This window comes from Castor canadensis, chromosome 7 (genome assembly GCF_047511655.1).
Source record: "Castor canadensis chromosome 7, mCasCan1.hap1v2, whole genome shotgun sequence".
Lineage (NCBI taxonomy): Eukaryota > Metazoa > Chordata > Mammalia > Rodentia > Castoridae > Castor > Castor canadensis.
This window is the reverse complement of record NC_133392.1, coordinates 113,811,350-113,829,785: the sequence shown is the minus strand read 5'-3', so window position 1 is coordinate 113,829,785 and position 18,436 is coordinate 113,811,350. Positions and strand designations below refer to the sequence as shown.

General features: G+C 37.1%; 1 long non-coding RNA gene across 1 annotated transcript; it reads right to left on the bottom strand.

Moving 5' to 3' along the window:
* Positions 1-1,333: 1,333 nt before the first annotated feature.
* Positions 1,334-13,558, bottom strand: LOC141424665 (uncharacterized). The gene is made up of 4 exons (XR_012449530.1): positions 13,285-13,558; positions 10,221-10,332; positions 4,695-4,824; positions 1,334-4,308 (listed from the first exon to the last, which is right to left on the bottom strand). It is a non-coding gene; the product is annotated as an uncharacterized lncRNA (long non-coding RNA).
* Between the last annotated feature and the right edge of the window lie 4,878 nt (positions 13,559-18,436).

Here is an 18,436-nt window from a genome sequence, read left to right as displayed (position 1 = left end):
TAAGAAAATGAAGTTAAGCCTCAGACTGGAAAGTTTACAAATTTTACAAATATTTACAAATCTTACTTTTTACAAATCTTGTATTCAGAGTATAAAAATAACTCCTACAATTTAATAACCAAAAGACAACCCAATTAAAAAATGGGCAAAAAGACTTAAACAGACACATCACAAAAGAATATGTACAAGAGCTAGTGAAGTGACTCAAGTGGTAGAATGCCTGCCTAGCAAGTATGAGGTCCTGAGTTCAAACCCCAGTATTGCCAAAACAAAACAAAACAAACAAACTATACATATATATATATATATATATATATATATATATATATGACCAATAGTAACATGTGAGATGTTAAAATCAGTAGTTATGAGGAAAATGCAAATCTAGTGATGACATATTGCTTCACATCCTACAAAGTGGCCAAAATGAAAGTAAATGACAAAACTAAGCTTCATCAAGGATCTAGAGTAACTGGAATTTTCATGTATTGCTGTTGAGAGAGTAAAATAGTATCAGTATGTTAGAAAAACAGTTCCATACTTTTTTATAAAGTTAAGGATATACTACTACTTGTTCCAATAATTCTACTCCAAGTAGTTTCTAATAATAAATCAAAACATTTTGTTCATAACTATTAATTGTTTCATTCATCTCACCAAACTAAAAATATCCTAAATATCATTAGACAAATAAAAAATCATGGTCTATTCATACACTGGCATATTACTTAGCATTTAAAGTACCAAACTATAGATGCATTCAAGAACGTGAATGATTCTCCTAAACAGTATGCTTATCAACAGGACCCAGGGTAAACACTTTATTATATAAGAAATTTTAGAATAAGCAAAATAACTTACAGGGACAAAAAGCAGAACAAGGGTTGTATAGGGCTAGAGGTATGAAATGGACTGCAAAGTGTCTTGAAGGCACTCACTGGAATGATGTAAAGTTCTGCGTCTTGACAGACAAGTGGTAACATGGGTCCTTTTATTTGTTAAATCTCATAAACTGTAAAATTGAAATAATTGTAATTTATTGTTTCTAAACTAAACCTTAATAAATTTATTTAAAAGTAAAAATTAAAATTGCCAACACTGAAATAATGTAATAAACCTGGAATTATGAGAATTATTAAACTTACTTCTTTTTTATTATTATTTGTACATATATCTAGAGTACAATGTGATTATTTGATTCATGTAGACAATGTGTAATGATTAAATCAAGGTGGCTAAAATTTCCATCTCCTTAAGCAGCTTTTAACTTTTTTTTGATTAAATGCAATAATTGTACATATTTGTGGAGTATAACACATTTTAATATATGTATGCAAAATGAACTTACTTCTTAATAGTCCTTTGGGACTATTATAACAAAATACAGTAAACTGGTGCAACAGTTTGAATATGATCCCCAAAGCTCTTCTGTTGGAAACTTAACCCCCAATGCAACAGTGTTGAGAAGTAGAACCTTTAAGAGATGCTTAGGCCATGAGGGTTCTGCTCTCATGAAAGAATTAATGCCATTAGGGCAGGAATGAATTACTGAGGAAAGGGTGAATTTAGCCCCATCTTACTTGTTTTTGTCCTTCTGCTTTCTGCTATGGTATGATGCAGCATGTAGTGTTTCACCAGATGCCAACCACTTGATCTTGAACTTTCAACCTTAAGAATTGTAAGATAAATCCCTAGTCTTTATAAATTATCCATTCTCGGGTATCATGTTATAACAGCACAAAATGAACTAAGACAACTAGGTACTTATAAATGAAATTCAATTCTCACAGTTCTGAAGACTAGAAAGTCAAAGATCAAAGCTCTGATATATGCAGTATCTGATGAAGTCCTCTTTTTTTGGTTTATAGATGGTAACTTCTCCCTGTGTTCTCATGTGTTCTCCCTGTTGAAAGGGAGAATGAGACTCCTTGAGTTTCTTTTAAGTGAGCACTAATCCCACTCATGAAGGCTCTGCTCTCACAACCCAATCACCTTCCACGGTTTGTATGTTCTGCACGTTGGTGGAGATGGTACTACTTAGACACTGCAATGCTCACTGCCAGTATCCTCCAGAGGGTGTTTGCCATGGTTTGTTTAGCACCTGTGTTCACCAGAACTGGAAAATAGGGTATAGTGCCTTGAGGCAATGCTGGGCAGCAAGCAAGAAGATCTTGACCTCTCCTTTAAAAACAATTTGTCCCTGCAGACTTTGAAGGGGCAGCACCAGTGATTTCTGAAATGGTTCAAGGTTATTCTCTATTCTCTTGATGAATAACACCTAGATAATCCCTATTAACCTCTGTATCAAATGGTCTGTTGACCGTATTATTGATGGTCTCTTTGAACATGCTGTTACGTTTTTTACAATATGAATAGGGTGAGAATTTTCCATGTCTTTACATTTTGCTCCATTTTTAATTAAAGTTTCCCTCTTTAGCTAGGCACAGTGATTCACATATATATTCCCAACACTCAGGAGACTGAGGGAGGAGGATTGAGACTTCAAGCATAGTAATATTCTGTCTCAAAAAACCAAACACATGAGAACAACAAAAACAAATAAGAAAACCCAATCCTCAAATGCTACTTTTAAATCATTTCTGTCTTGTATTTTATTATAAACATTCAACACTTGCTTAGAAATATATTTGACCAAATACTCTATTTCATCATTTGTGAGTTCTGTGTTGCACAAAACACTAGTACATGAACACATTTCAGTCAAGTTCCTTGCCACTTTATAACAAGGATTTCTTCTCCAGTTTCCAATATCATGCTGCTCATAAAAATGGCCTTTTCCACATTCACTTCATGACCACTTGGATATTCTCTATGAAGACTGCAGTATCTCTGCAATTCTCTTCTTCAGAACCTTCACCAGAATCACCCTTTATGGTTCATTCACAGCAATATGTCCTCTTTCTAGCATCCATTTAAAATTCATCCAACTTCTACCCATTACATAGCTCCAAAGTCATTTTTGAAGTTTTAGGTGTTTGTTACAGAAGCACCCCCACTTTTCAGTACCAATTTTTGTCTTATTCTGTTTAGGCTGCTCTAACAAAATACCGTAAGTGAAGAGCTTAAAGTAACAGAAATTTACTTCTTACAGCTTTAGAGACTGGGAAGTCGAAGATCAAGGCTCTATTAGGTACAGTGTCTAGTGAGGGCTGCTTCTGTTCATAGATGGTGGCCTTTTGTATTTTCCAAGCTGGTAACACATAATTTCTAACATTGGATCTTTCACAATTAGTAAGTTCTTGCTGATTGGCTTCTTAATTCAAAAGTCAATTTTCTTGTTAATGTTCAGTATTCCATCCTCTGCACTCTTTCTTGCCATCCATTTATGTTGATTGATTAGGTCAGAAAGCCCAACGTTTTCATTTAGTTCTTCTTAACACCCTTGTCATTTAAGTCCATTAGTATTTGAATAGTGGATTTTAAAATATTATATTAAGTTTTATTGCTTTTTGACAAAGGCAGTTCAAGAATAATTTCTGAATATCTTACAGAAACCATAAAATGTCAGAGTTACAAGGGTCCTTTGAGATCATCTGCTATTACCTCTTATTTTATAGATGGAGATACTGCAGCCCAGAGAAGGGAGTGGTTTGCCTATTGTTGCACATCCCCATTAGTGAAGGTGCTACAGATAAAACCCTGGAACTTTCTTGAGTTTCATCTCAATCCTCAGTTTCACAGGTTTTCTTCTTTGCTTTTAGAGTGACTGGCCACTCTTATTTATCTTCCTGTTTCCATTAGCGAATTCCTGTTCTCCCCTATCAGGAGGAGGTGGACTGATAAAAGTAATTCTTGTTTTTCTCTGCCTCCTCACTTGCTCTCACCAGAAGAAAAGATTTATGTAGCTGGATACGGGGCAAGAACCTGGCAACTCTGCAAACCCAGAGCAAAGTCATTGCAATGGCATCTCAATAGTGCAGAGCCATGTCTCATTTATTGAATGACCTGGTCAGGCACATAGTGGGCTCCTGTGCTTCTAGTCTCTGTGTTGTAAGAGGACAGAGACTTGTCTTTGATTTATTATTATCAACTACAATGGAAAGTTCGAAAAGTCACCTCCATGTGGATTCACTGTGGAAGCAGAATACCTTCCAATACTCTTCAATTCAACTTTACTGGTAATTAAACTGATACTGCACTTTAGTCCCTATTTCACTCCTTGTATCTGTCCACAAAAGACTAAATACCTGTAAGGGAGGTGAAGTGGTGAATTGGGCTGGCTCCACTGGCTATTATTTGCTTCTGTTTTGAGTATCTACTATGTTCTAGTCATCAGGTTAGATGGAACTGCAAGACAGGGTGCAAATGAGGGGAAATTATTAAGTGCACTTCAATAGGCTGGATAACCTGGTCAATTACAAAAACATCCTAAAATGCAAACTAGAATACATATTGTTCTCCATTTGAAATACTTATATAGTTTTCAAAATGGGTGTGAACATCATGGGAGTGTTTAATATGATGCTTAGGGTACAAGAAGAAAATATTATACTATCTGTTTATTTTTATAATATTCTTTTAATCTTATTTTTTGGATATTTTATAATGTAAACAATCTATAAGAGCAAAACATGTAAACTTATTCCTTAATTAGTATACATATATTGAGTGAGTGCTTGTAAACTTTGATTCACTAGGGTAAGTGATAAAATGAGAGATTGGAGACCACTGACCTTGAGTTTGAATTCTTATTGTGATGTAGTAGCCTATTCATGCTCAGACTCCTGCTTAACATTTTAGCTTCATCTCTTTCAGTCCTCTTGCTGGCAGTCTCTCTTTCAGACAGTTTATTGGAGACTTAATCTGTGCCAGGGACAGTGAGAAGCAATAGAGAATGTCATTGAGCAAGAGAAACACAACCCCGTGTCTCATGGAATTGACTTCCTAGGTGGAGCCAGAGGAGGCGCTGTGATTCTACTTGGAGGAACCAGGAGGGCAGACATCCTTAAAAATTAGGATTTGAGTTCTGAATGATGAGTTCTTTCTAAGCTTTCTAAACTGTAACAAAATCTGAAAGTCCCTGGAATGTCGAAGCTTTTTTTTTCTTTTATTATTCATATGTACATACAAGGCTTGGGTCATTTCTCCCCCCTGCCCCCACCCCCTCCCTTACCACCCACTCCGCCCCCTCCCTCTCCCCCCCTCAATACCCAGCAGAAACTATTTTGCCCTTATTTCTAATTTTGTTGTAGAGAGAGTATAAGCAATAATAGGAAGGAACAAGGGTTTTTGCTGGTTGAGATAAGGATAGCTACACAGGGCATTGACTCACATTGATTTCCTGTGCGTGGGTGTTACCTTCTAGGTTAATTCTTTTTGATCTAACCTTTTCTCTAGTTCCTGGTCCCCTTTTCCTATTGGCCTCAGTTGCTTTTAAGGTATCTGCTTTAGTTTCTCTGCATTGAGGGCAACAAATGCTAGCTAATTTTTTAGGTGTCTTACCTATCCTCACCCCTCCCTTGTGTGCTCTCGCTTTTATCATGTGCTCATAGTCCAATCCCATTGTTGTGTTTGCCCTTGATCTAATGTCCACATATGAGGGAGAACATACGATTTTTGGTCTTTTGAGCCAGGCTAACCTCACTCAGAATGATGTTCTCCAATTCCATCCATTTACCAGCGAATGATAACATTTCGTTCTTCTTCATGGCTGCATAAAATTCCATTGTGTATAGATACCACATTTTCTTAATCCATTCGTCAGTGGTGGGGCATCTTGGCTGTTTCCATAACTTGGCTATTGTGAATAGTGCCGCAATAAACATGGGTGTGCAGGTGACTGGAGTAACCTGTGTCACAGTCTTTTGGGTATATCCTCAAGAGTGGTATTGCTGGATCAAATGGTAGATCAATATCTAGCTTTTTAAGTAGCCTCCAAATTTTTTTCCAGAGTGGTTGTACTAGTTTACATTCCCACCAACAGTGTAAGAGGGTTCCTTTTTCCCTGCATCCTCGCCAACACCTGTTGTTGGTGGTGTTGCTGATGATGGCTATTCTAACAGGGGTGAGGTGGAATCTTAGTGTGGTTTTAATTTGCATTTCCTTTATTGCTAGAGATGGTGAGCATTTTTTCATGTATTTTTTGGCCATTTGAATTTCTTCTTTTGAGAAATTTCTGTTTCTGTATAGGACTCAGTCCTGCTGTCTGGAAACTTCTCCCTCTAGCCTCCATATCTACTCTTTCATCGTATTTCTCATTTTCATCTTAGATTCTGCTGGAAGCCTGATCCTTTTTGTATGAATTATATTGCAGCACTTACCCCTTACATAAAATTGTTATTGTTCTTTTAGACTAACCTGTGCTTTGTTCTTGCTTCCCATTGGCAGTACATTGCTGGGAGTATAATATGCTGTATTGAATAGAATCTCCCTAATGTTTAATCACAACAAATTATTTTGTTACTCATTTGCACAAGATGTTCTCTGTGCCTGGAAAATTCTTTCCTATTTCTTGCCCTGTTTAGATATGTTAGCTTACACAATTTTTTCTCTTCCCCTTCCTCTTTTTGTTTCTTTCTCCTCCCCTTCCCTCTCTCTCTCTCTCTCCTCTTCATCCTCCGTCTTCAAGACAGGGTTTCATTATGTAGTTCAGTCTGGCTTTCATTCATGATCCTTCTGCCTCAGCTCCTAAGTGATGTGATATTGGCATACACCACCACACTGGCTCAATATCACCGCTTTTTTTTTCTGTTATTATTCATATGTGCATACAAGGCTTGGGTCATTTCTCCCCCTCAATATCACCTCTTATGGAGTTTCTTTTAGGCCACATGTGGAGGTGTTCTTTACTTTCTTTCTAGACTTTCTACATTGCCATTGAATGTTCCACAGAACAATTAATATACAAAGTTGTAGTTGTGTGCCCACTAGTCTTCCCATTGATGGGAAAGACATTGTTTATTGTCTTTTTATTCTACTATGTAACACTGTGCTTAGTACATAGTATGTCCTCAGAAACAATTGAGTAAAAGAAATGAATGTGTGATCTTACTATAGCTTATAAATTAACATCAAGTTGCATCTAGGAGGAAGTAATTAACAGTGGGGGAAGAGGGTTCGCTGTGTATGCATGTATACATGAACATGTGGTACCTGCCTCTTAATGTAAGACTAAGGGTTTAAGAAAGGAGCAGCTGCTCCTTACTTTTTTGCTGTCTTCCTTACTCAAACTTAAAGCCCCTGGGCTAGGGACTGACTTATTTAGTGTTATGTCATTAGCTCCCAAACACACCTGCTACATAGTAGATGACAAGTAAAAATTTGTTATGTGAATAAATAAACAATACTTATTTAAGATTTGATATATACATAAGTTTGTCAGGCATCTTGCATACTTTTCTTCACTAAATGCTCATAATCAGCCAGTGTTAGAAGTGAGTAAATGGATGTTATTGAGAGAAGTGACATACCCAAAGTCTTCTAACTCTTAAGTTTTGAGGCAGCCACTCAAACCCAAGTCTGCAGTAAAAGTCAAGCAAATAATTCTTACATTAAGTTGCCCTTGGGTACATTTCTTAATATCACCTCTGGTTTTTGAGGAAAGAAAGTATAAACCAGGAGTAAATTCTATTGCCTTGAAAATGGTGAACTATAAACTTGTAACCTGAGGGTAAATTACCTGTGACCAGAACATGGTAACAGTCTGGTCATGAATGTATCACCCAACAGCTTGGAGACAGTAGAGGAGGAGAAATGCGTCCATATTGAGCCCAGTCTTTCTGCATTTCATTTCTAAGGGACTGACAACAAAGCAGCCTTTCATAAGCAGATTACACTGAGATCTTGTCCAAACGCTTGAAGGTAAGTTTGATTCTTGGTTGTTTGGCTTCTAAGAGGGCATGTCCAAGAGCAGGCCACTTTTGATGTTGCCTGGAAGCACATGACCTAACCTCTATCTGCCTTTGGCATCTTGTCCAAGAAATGTTTCTTTCCCAAATTGCACATCTTCCAACCTCACATCTAGAGTCAGTTTTGTTCCAGGGCAATAATAAGGTTCTCCATGCTCCCATCATTGATAACTTTGTAACCAAAGACAAATGGGAAAGGCAAATGGACCCTCAGTGACATGTGCCATTACTTTCTTGGCTGTAGATAATGGATGATGTGAGGTTTTATGTGGTTTCCTTGGCAGCTTCTGAGCCTGATCTATGGTGATGGAAATAGCTGATGAGTAATTGTGAACATTCGCATAAGAGCATGGAGAGGGAAAAGAGCTCTTGAACCAAAGAAAGGAATTCCAACTTTATCCAATCTTGGTTTTTGCATAAATTTTTTGATTCTAGTGTACATCATATATTCACTTATTATGATTCTATTACAGAGAAACTTGCATCATCCCTGAGGAGAGAATGTTTAATAGGAAACTTAATGAAAACAGCAGTGGTAAAAATTTGGAGCGTGGTTACCAGGCAGGGGCAGTGTAAAAGCTCTGAGGTAAAGCTTCTCTGTTTGTGCTAAGAAGAGCAACAAGTTCAGTGTGACCAGAGCAGAGTGGACAAGGGTTAAGTGGTAGGAGATGAAGTTCCAACAGGGAGCCAGAGGTTAGTTAGAGAACCATTGTTCCTACCTATTAGAGCTTTGCCCATGGAAAAGCCATGGGAAAATTCTGAGCCCGAGGACATGGCTTAACTTTTGCACTGAAAGGGGTACTCTAGCAGAGAGTGGAGAATAAACCTTGGGAGGGTGAGAGCACAAGCAGGCAGACAAGAAAGGAGAAAGTATATACATATATCATAACATTACATTGTATCCCATAAGTATATATAAAATTACTTGTCAATGAAGAATAAAATTGCAAAATAAGTTTCATTATGAAAAAGAAGCTACTATTCTCATTTAGGAGAAAGAGAGGCACTGGCCTGGATTAGAGGGTGGAAGTAGTGGTAGATAGTGAGGAGTGGTAACATTCAAGATGTATTTTGAAGGGGAATCATGGTGAATTTACTAATATTAGATACAGAGGGTAGGGAAAAGAGAAGCAAACAATGACAAAGTTTTAATTTAAACTACTGAACAGAGTGAGCAGGGAATGAATCTGACTTGAAGTAGGAAATCAAGAGCTGTTTTTCTTTTTGTTCTTGAACTCACTATGTAGCCCAGGCTGGTCTTGAACTTCTAATCTTCCTTCCTCAGCCTCCTAAGTGCTGATATCACAGGTATGAACCACCATGCATGGCCAAGAGCTCTCCTTTAATACGTTAGTTTGGATATTAAGAGCCATCTTAAGTAGGTGTTTAGATATATAAGTCTAGAATTCAAGGCTACAGATAAAATTTTAGTAGATAGTATTAAACACTTAAGGTGATGGAAGTGGATGAATGATTTCACCTAGAAAGTGAATGCAGGTAGAGAAGAGAAATACTGGGAGAATGGACAAATCCCTAGGTACTCCAATAATTTATTGACAAGAATTGTTCAACACCAAATAATCCAATGTATCCTTAGATTGACTATTTCCATGGCATAATAGAAATTTTAAAATGTGCAGGACAAAGACTTTTTCCCTACAGGAAGAGGAGTTTGTATATTGCAAAGAACTCTGCCAGTGAGCACATAACTTATCTCTACTTCTTACTAGAGGTATAAATTACTTAATGTTTTTTAATTTCAGTATTTCCATTTTATATGTGAGGTACTAAATGCCTATGTCATATTACTTTTATGAGAATAAGGTTACACAGCAAGTGAAGTATCATATCAAGTGTTAGAGGTTGTATAAATTCTAGTTCCTTTCTCTTCAATGAATGTTCATTTTGGAGAACTGTTCCACTGTACATCTTCCACCTTATTCTTGACTACTCAAATTTTATCTGTGAAACAAGGGAGTGATAGTCTCCACCTTTTTAGGATGAGCTAGTGCCATTGGGATACTTGTAAACCCTTCTGAATATTGTATATTATTAGTAGTCATTATATGATTTTTAAATATAAGTAAAAAGTGGAGAAAAAATGAGATAACTGCCTAAATGTGTGTAACAATGATGCTAGTGACATTGGTGATGACCACGGAGAAGATGGCGAGAGGCAATGATGATGGGTGCCTAGAAAGGGTATGGTAGGGGATTTGAAAAGAGTATACTTCTTACCAAACTGTCTGCCATGAAATGTATCCTTCTTATTCACAACATACGAATGAAGGAATGAAAAAGGAAAGAGCTGTACCTATGCAGGCACATATTTCCGGAAGAATTTATTTTTACCTTTAGACATCAGGAATTTCTATTTCTTCCAAGAAGCTGACAAAAAGTCCTCTGTTGAGTGGGGAAATCTCAAAATCAAATAGCCAGATCCTTCCTTTTGCTCTGAGAAGTTCTGGGAAAGAAAATAGGTCAGCATAATAGTTTAAGCCTGACAAATTGGTCTCTTTTTGTTCTTGGGCTGTACTCAAAGACAGAAATTTAAGAACAGTGTCCAAATGAAAGAGGCAACAATCTGTCCATGTCAAGTTTGGGACTTGGCTTGATTCTGTGTCATATTTAAAGGGTGACATTGGGACAGCAAGACACCTTCAGAGGTAGATTGGCTAGAATAGGAAAGGGTTTTAAACCCAAATACATAAAGAATGGGGGAAGAAATAAAAAATGTTTCATCTGTTTAAAAACAGGTGGAGGTTCTAAAAAAACAATGACTATCTTTATTAAATATTTTAAAAGTGTCACAAGGATAAAGTAGGAGATTGAGGCTAGGAGTCTCAAGAAGGCAGTTCTAAGATTGATGCTTAGAAATTTCAGGGAGCATATTTGAGTTCATGATAAGGAAAAACTTGCTAAGTGGGCTGCTCAGGATGCTTTCAAAGGTAGGAAGGGCTCCATGATTGATATGCAGTGTGATATTTATATTTTCCTGCATTTCCTATGGTTCTCTCTAAAGAATTATAATTCATGTTATAATCAGAGAGTAACACAACTACATGCGATAACATAAAGGGAGGAGAGAACTAACAATTATTGAGGAGATATTATTTGTCTAGAATTTTACATATATTACAGGATAAACCAGTAATAAAGTTATTTGGGTATATGCGTGAATTATTTTCCCCATTACAGCCTGCAAATGTGCCCTGCTGAGTCTTGTTTTATTAACTTTTGAGATGACTTCTATAACTTTCTGGTCACTTTAAGTGATTAAAAATTCAGTCTGTTACAACATTAATCTTCAAACTCAGTTACTCCTTCTCTCACCCACTTCAGGCTCCCCCCATGGCTCCCGGGAAATATAGGTGTGTGTATATGGTGCTTGTTCCATGCTTCAACACTTTCCTGCCTTGCCCTTATTCCTTTCCTTCTTGTTCTATATCCACAGCTAGAATGGATTAGAGAAAATGGGTGGAGGGGCATTGTATCTACTTAATTGAGTCTCCAGTTGTGTCTTCAGGATACTGCTACTCCTACTCAGGTTAATACAGATGAGCAGTGTGGCAGGTGTCCAAAGACTCTCTTCTAGCAATCATATAGGAATTCTTGCACTGTTTCATTGTTCTTTTGGGTGAAAGTGGCAAAATGACTCAATTCAAGTCACCTTCTATGGAAACTCTTGATCCACAGGAAAGTTACCCATCTTCACTATATCAAACAGTATTCATGAACCAGTTAAAAATTATTAACTTCTCCTTCCAATTTTTTATTCCTTTGCTTGGGGGGTCATTATGTAAATGACAAATTCACTGTCTAAGCCATTGTCTAGCAAGGCAACGAGGTACAAGTCTCTCCTTCTTGACAGCACTCCCATTCTCATGAGCTCTGGGATGATGGAGAAATAGCAGCAGCTCACCCATAACTAGGTCAACTAGTCATGATTCATGATGCCTGATTTCTCCTCTTTCATTTTCACTTTTTCACTTATCAATGTTTATTAGGTGTACATGTAAAAATACTTTGCAAAGAGCCTAACTATCATAGGCATTTGCAATTATTGCAATTATTTTAGCAATTGCAAGTATTTCAACTTTCATGCCGTATCTTCATTGGACCCCATTATGGTCTTTATGCCATAATGCCTTATTCTAAAGTCCCTATTATGGTATTATGTCTGAACATTTACCCCTTGCCCATGTCATTCCTGTCACCGTGGGCCATAATTCTACTCCAAATCACTGTTGGCATCTGGGAGTAACTGTCAACTCTTATCTGCTTTGCCTGTTGCCCTTGAATTAGTCATCATTGGATTCTGTCCTCCTAGGAATAGCTATAACTGCTTGGTTATATATGGTAGCATGGGTGTTGGTCCACTTCTTACTGAGCCCTGAGAGAGGCTGAATTATTGACAGCATTTTGGTTGCTCTTGCACTATTGTTGTTGAATATCTAATATCTATTAACTTATGTTTGGAATTCTATTCTCCAAACAGCGTTGCAATAGGAACAATCCCACTTATTCCCCATGATGCATACATGATCTCATTTATGTGTTACAGAAAACATGAAGAAATATTTTTTGCAATTTTTGACAAGGATATTGATCTCCAAGAGGGTAAGAAAGTGCTTCATGTTACTCATACTAAGGAGAAAAGGCAGCAGATGAACCTAGGCCTGGGTGATCGCAAAGGTTTTCCTTTGTTCACTATACCAATGGTAGCCACTTGTGTAGCAGAATTTAAAAACATGGCCTTGGCTGCAAGCCCAGTTTTTGCCACATGACTTAGGTTCCTCCTATTCAAAATAGGAATAAGTATAGTATAAATAAATGTAGGGGCAGTATTCAGAGGACTGTTGGAAGGATTAAATATGACAATAAACCTAAACTGTTCAGTTTAACACCTACATTTTATAGGTGCTCAATATACATGCTCCTCAGGCTCCTATATACTTGCCACACTAATATAAATATAAAATAAGGTTTATGGGCAAAAAAACCTTACAAATGTAGAAGTATGTTCAAGGACCTGGGTTCTTATCTTATAGAAATTTCTCATCCTATAGAAAGTATGCTCAAGGCCATGGGCTCTCATTCTGGGTGGATGGCATGACTAAAGTCACCATAAAAGTAATCCCAGAAGTGGGAATTCTGCCTCTATATAGAACTCATCCTGGGCATAGAGAAGACAGACAGGGATCACCTGGGTGACTTCAGCCCGTGATATCAGACTGTGTCTCTAGAGCTCAGTAATGTGAATCCACTGACAAGAAAAAGGAAATGAGTTTCCACAGCCATGCCAGATTTGTCTGTCCTAGGGGGTAACTACTGACGTGGTTTTGACAAAAATACTAATGTTCCACATGGCCATGACAATAGTAATAAACAGAGAATAATATCCAAAACTACTCACAAATAATGATCTCCTTGTTCCTGGAAAAGGTTCAGTTGAAAGTTGGGTGGCCACCCTTTGGTTGTCTGAGAGAGGATTCCAGCACTGGGTTAAAGATTGAAGAGATGACCCACACATTTTAATTCACTTCCTCCAGTCTATGAGTGAGTAAGATGGTTGTGTGGATCCAAGCCTTCCTTCTTGGCTTAAACCACTCCGTGCTATTTCCATTTGGAATCAGCTGTGTATCCCATCCCCAAGGATATCCAGTCCGTCTGCACCATTGAATGGTAATGCTGACAAAGAAGAAAAACAGAACTCATTCTTTGAGCCAAGCATGCCACATTTGTTATTCCCTTTTCCAAATATGCAGTTTATTTAGAGAACCCAATGGCTCAGCTTTTATTATAGACTATTCCTGGTAGACGTGTTTGCTCACATCCATGAGACTGCTCTGTGGGGGAGCTATGAGATTATTCCCTCCATTTTTTCAGATCATATTTAGTACAGATGCAAGGCAGATTTTTGGTAATGTGGCATAATCTCATTAGAATGATCAGTTCCTTCTGTTCCAGAACCAATGAACTTTCAATCTTGCCTAAAAGAAATTCTTATTGGAAACTTTTGAGTTATCATATCACTTTTTTCCTTTTTCAACCAAAAGAAGCATTGTAAGGCCTGACTCACACAACTTCATTTCTTAGAGTGTACAAAGACTTTTCAGGTTGGTTTGGCACAAACTGCTGGGTGAACAGTTGCATCTGTGAGTGTTAATGTCCTGTTCCTGAGCCCAGAAGAATAAATTCATCTTTTTATTGGCACCAAGAAGACTTTCCATTTTTTGAACATTCAAAGTTCTTTTTTATGTATTGGGCACATTTTCTAGCCAAGACCACCTGATTTCTGATACACTTTTTGTGTGTTCTCAGTTAAATATAAATGGCAAGGATAAAAAATTAAAATAATAAAAATGAAAGGAAAAAGGGAGGGAAAACCAACCAAATACACTGAAAAGCATTTAAATCCATTTCTTTATAGATTAAATTTCCTCAGACATAGAAAAGAAAACCAAGAAGTTGGAAGCTTGATTTTTTTCTACGTTTTAAAATATTACTTTCTTTCAATTTATTTTTATATTGGTAGATGATGTGAGAGTCATTACATTTTATAGGCCTGAACAAAATCTTACAATTTCTTACTAATATTATGCAATGACATAATGCCATTTGTAGAGGTGTCGCATAAAGCAATTGACTTTTACTGGCTTTTGATGGCAGGGCTTGCCATTTTATATTGTTTTATATAAGCATTTTCCAAATTTATCAACCTCATAGGATTTCTCAAGTTGCTTAATTATGGTAGGAGGAGGATATCTCTGTGGCCTGACATACAAGCCTATTAAAAACTTTTCTCAAAAAGGAACACAAGAAGTAGGGAGGTGAATGGATTATCATTGCCTTGACAATATGCACAAGATATATTTATTTTTGTAATTTAACAGTTGAGGATACTGGGGCTCAGTTGTTATGCCCAATGTGACAATTACTATTAAGTAGAGGGACTAAAATATCCACTTAGGTTTGACTTCAAGAATCACAAAGAACAGCACTATTCACACCATGGTGGGTCAATCTCCTAGTGGAATGCTGTGAAAGTGGGTAAGGTCTTACTTTGGAAAGTCTTTAAAGTAGATGAGGACTCAGGAGGACCTATTCAGTATATTTTAAAAGACATGGTTTTCCCCATGATTCTTACTCACTGGGTCCCAAAGTTTAATTACAGGATCTTTGGGTCACACCAAGGAAATGGGGCTACAATTTGCAGAATATTTTTTAATTTTGCAAAATGTGAAAGCTTACATTGCAGCTCCCCAAATCCTAATATTCCATGGACATGTTACAGAGTTCCTCCCTTGGAGAGTGTGTCTTTTCCTTTCACTCACTATTTCAACCTCTACATCTGGATCAATTCTTAAATAAGAAAGAAAGGTGCAGCAGGGATTTGAGAAAAAAGAATCCATATTATATCGAATAATAGAATATTAATTCTCTAACAGACCAAGGGATTGCATAATCACTGTTTTATTTATATTCTGAAAGAATTTGAGCCTGAAAGGGAAATGAAAACCTATTTGAAGCTTTGGTTTATAATCTTTCACAGATCCATCCACATGGATGTTTGTCCATAGTTTTTTTAAAAAGTGCACATAGTTACAAGTGGTTGCCAACTCCCATTTTTCAGAAAGGGCCATGATCCTCAACACTCTGAGTAGTATTGACCTCAAATGGTGTTAAGGTTCTAGAATGCTAGCATTGACCTCATTTTTTTGTATTTCCCTCATCCTCTGCTCTCTCACTAGTTCTCATAAACATTTCTCTTTTTTCTAGTCCAAAAATGTGAAGCAAAAATATAAATTCAAAGAAACTTGCAAATGCCTGATACTAGGTCATTCTAAGAATTGGGGGAAAGAAATAGAAAAGGTAAAGAGGTGATTTCAATCACAGAATAAGTACAGGTGGGTGGGATTGGACAAGTATTACTGTTTTAATTGGGAGGCAAAAAGCAAAATCTTTTCTTTAGGAACTCAGGAAGCAAATGGTGGAAATATAGAACAAACTATCCTTAAATGTGACCCCCCCCCATCAGATGGACACCCAATAATCTGCCTGTTGATATTGCTGAGTATTGGCTAATCTCAGACAATTGACTGGACAAAGACAGTGGAATATTGATCATCGTGATGGAGATATTTAGTGTCATAAAGGTAAATCTTAGCTCTCTGCACAATTTGGAAACAAACCAAATTAGTTGTAATTATCATGAGTGGCACAATAGTAACATACTGATGTAATCACACAGTATATAGTATGTACTCTCTTTTTTTCTTCTTTTCTACTATATGCAACTGATAGGAGAGCTGAGCTGCTTCATATATAAACCCAGCCAGCTATTAGAATTTCTCATGTGCAGCAGGCACTCGGAAAAAGTTTGTTGAATGAGTAAGCCAATATATGAAGTAATCTGTCCAAATTAACACAGTAAGTTTAATGACCTGACTAGGATCCAAAATCAGGGCTCCAGATCCAAGTCCAGTGGTTCTTCCAAATGTTTTCTGTCTTCTCACAGTATACAAGAATGGATAAATAAAATAAAGAGCAGAGCTTCTCTGGATGGAAGAAGAGTTATGTAAAGCACTGTCTAAAATGAATGTCCCTATTCCAAGCACTGATTCTGTCCAAGGGACAAAGCCACCTCTCTCAATCAGTAACTCTGGCTTCCAGGAAGTATACCTAATTGAGCACAGAATATCTTTATTCAATTTATGTTGCGCAAATAGAGACTGCATTGTAATTTTGAAGACAGAGGTAGCAGTGGCTTTGATATCAATGACTTGAGTCTCCTTTAGGTTAGGGTTATTTCTTTACAAATATGTGACTGCAGAGTTATGGTCACACCTAAGTGGCTCCTATATCAGCTGGCAAAAGTGAACTTTGCTGGAGTATTACAGCAATGCTAGCTTGCTACTAAGTCTACTTTCTGGAAATGGAAGGCACACTGAAGACCATCTAGTCTAGTGGTTTTAACTGGGGTTAATTTTGTCCTCCAATTGTTATTTGGTAATCTCACAGTCTTGGAGTCTAAGATTAGGGAACCAACATGATTGGCGTCTAAGAAAGGTCTTCTTCCTGGTTTGCAGGTGGATGTTTTCTTGTTGTATCCTCACATCATGGTAGAAAGCAGGGAAAGAGAGAAGAGAGAGAGAGAGGAAAGAGCAAGCAAGCGAGAGAGAGAGAGAGCTTTCTCCTGTCTCTTCATAAAAGGGCATTAATCCATTACGAAGGCTTCATCCTCACAAACTAATTACGTCTTAAAGACCCATCTCCAAACACCATCACATTGGACATTTGTATTTTGGGGGAACACAACATTAAGTCCCTAGTACAGAGGGTACTCCTAGCATCTAGTGGGTAGAAGCCAGAGATTCTTCAAAGTATCCTGCCATGTGCAGAACCATCTCCCTTCAAAACAAAGAAATATTTAGTCAAAGATGTCACTAGTCTTACTGCCAAAAAAACACCCCAAAACCCTGATGTGGCCCTCAAAGTGCCAAAAGTAGAACTCTTCTACAGTGATGCTGACACAGAATTTTCAACCTTTGATTGATTATTTCCAGAGATCTTATGTTACCTCTTTCTTTCAATGGTAACTTGCTCCAGTACTGGGCAAATGCTAGCTTAGTATGCTGAATATATACTATGACAGTGTTTCATGATTATTTAGATTGTTTGTGTCTTATCCATTAGACATTGATCTCCTTGAAAGGCTGAGCTTTGTTCATTTTCATCATTGCAGTTCCAGTTTCTGCATAAACCCTGGGACCCAAAAAAAGTGCTTAGTAACTATTTAGTGAATAAGCAAATGAATGAAAGATTAGAGGTGTTATATGTCAAGTTGTACTTTATTTCAAAACTGGAAATCTCATGCCTAGGTTCAGCTCTACCCAAAGAAAGTTGCAATTGTGCAGACTACATGCTACATTGGGCTCTACTTTGCCTTTGTCTCTGGGATGTCCTTGTGAGTTTGGGAAGCTATACATACTCTTAGTTTGCATTTTTCTTTCATTGGAAGTAAAAAACTTCCTCTAAAAGTGCCAATGCTGGGGTAAAATGAAAAATGTTTTATAATCAGCAAGTTTAATTTGCTGAGTGCTACATTAACATCATTGAAGTGAGTTGGATTGGCCAATCCCCAAACCCCATTGCCAAACGGAGAAGTGCTTCCTCAATCTTGTTTTAAATGGGCATGAGCCACTGGAACACTGAGCTTGAACCAATATTGGAAGAATAGAGCATGGGAACCAAATCTTCTATGGGGTTGAGAATGCCAAAATAACACTTTTCCAACTCTAGTTTAAAGTTTGTGAACAAAAATACATTTCATATTTGTAAAGAGCTTATACATCTGTCCCACTATTTTAAAATGAAATGTGGACACAAATTTGTCATGTTTAAACATTAATACATCACCACATATAATGTAATGTTGATATGCTCTTTTTAGATAAAACTATATTCAGACGAATGCTCATTCATGATAGAGTTCTTAGAACTGTATTTATCAGTAGTTATGTTTATAAGCATAGTTAGTGGAAATTTTTACATAATCTGGCACA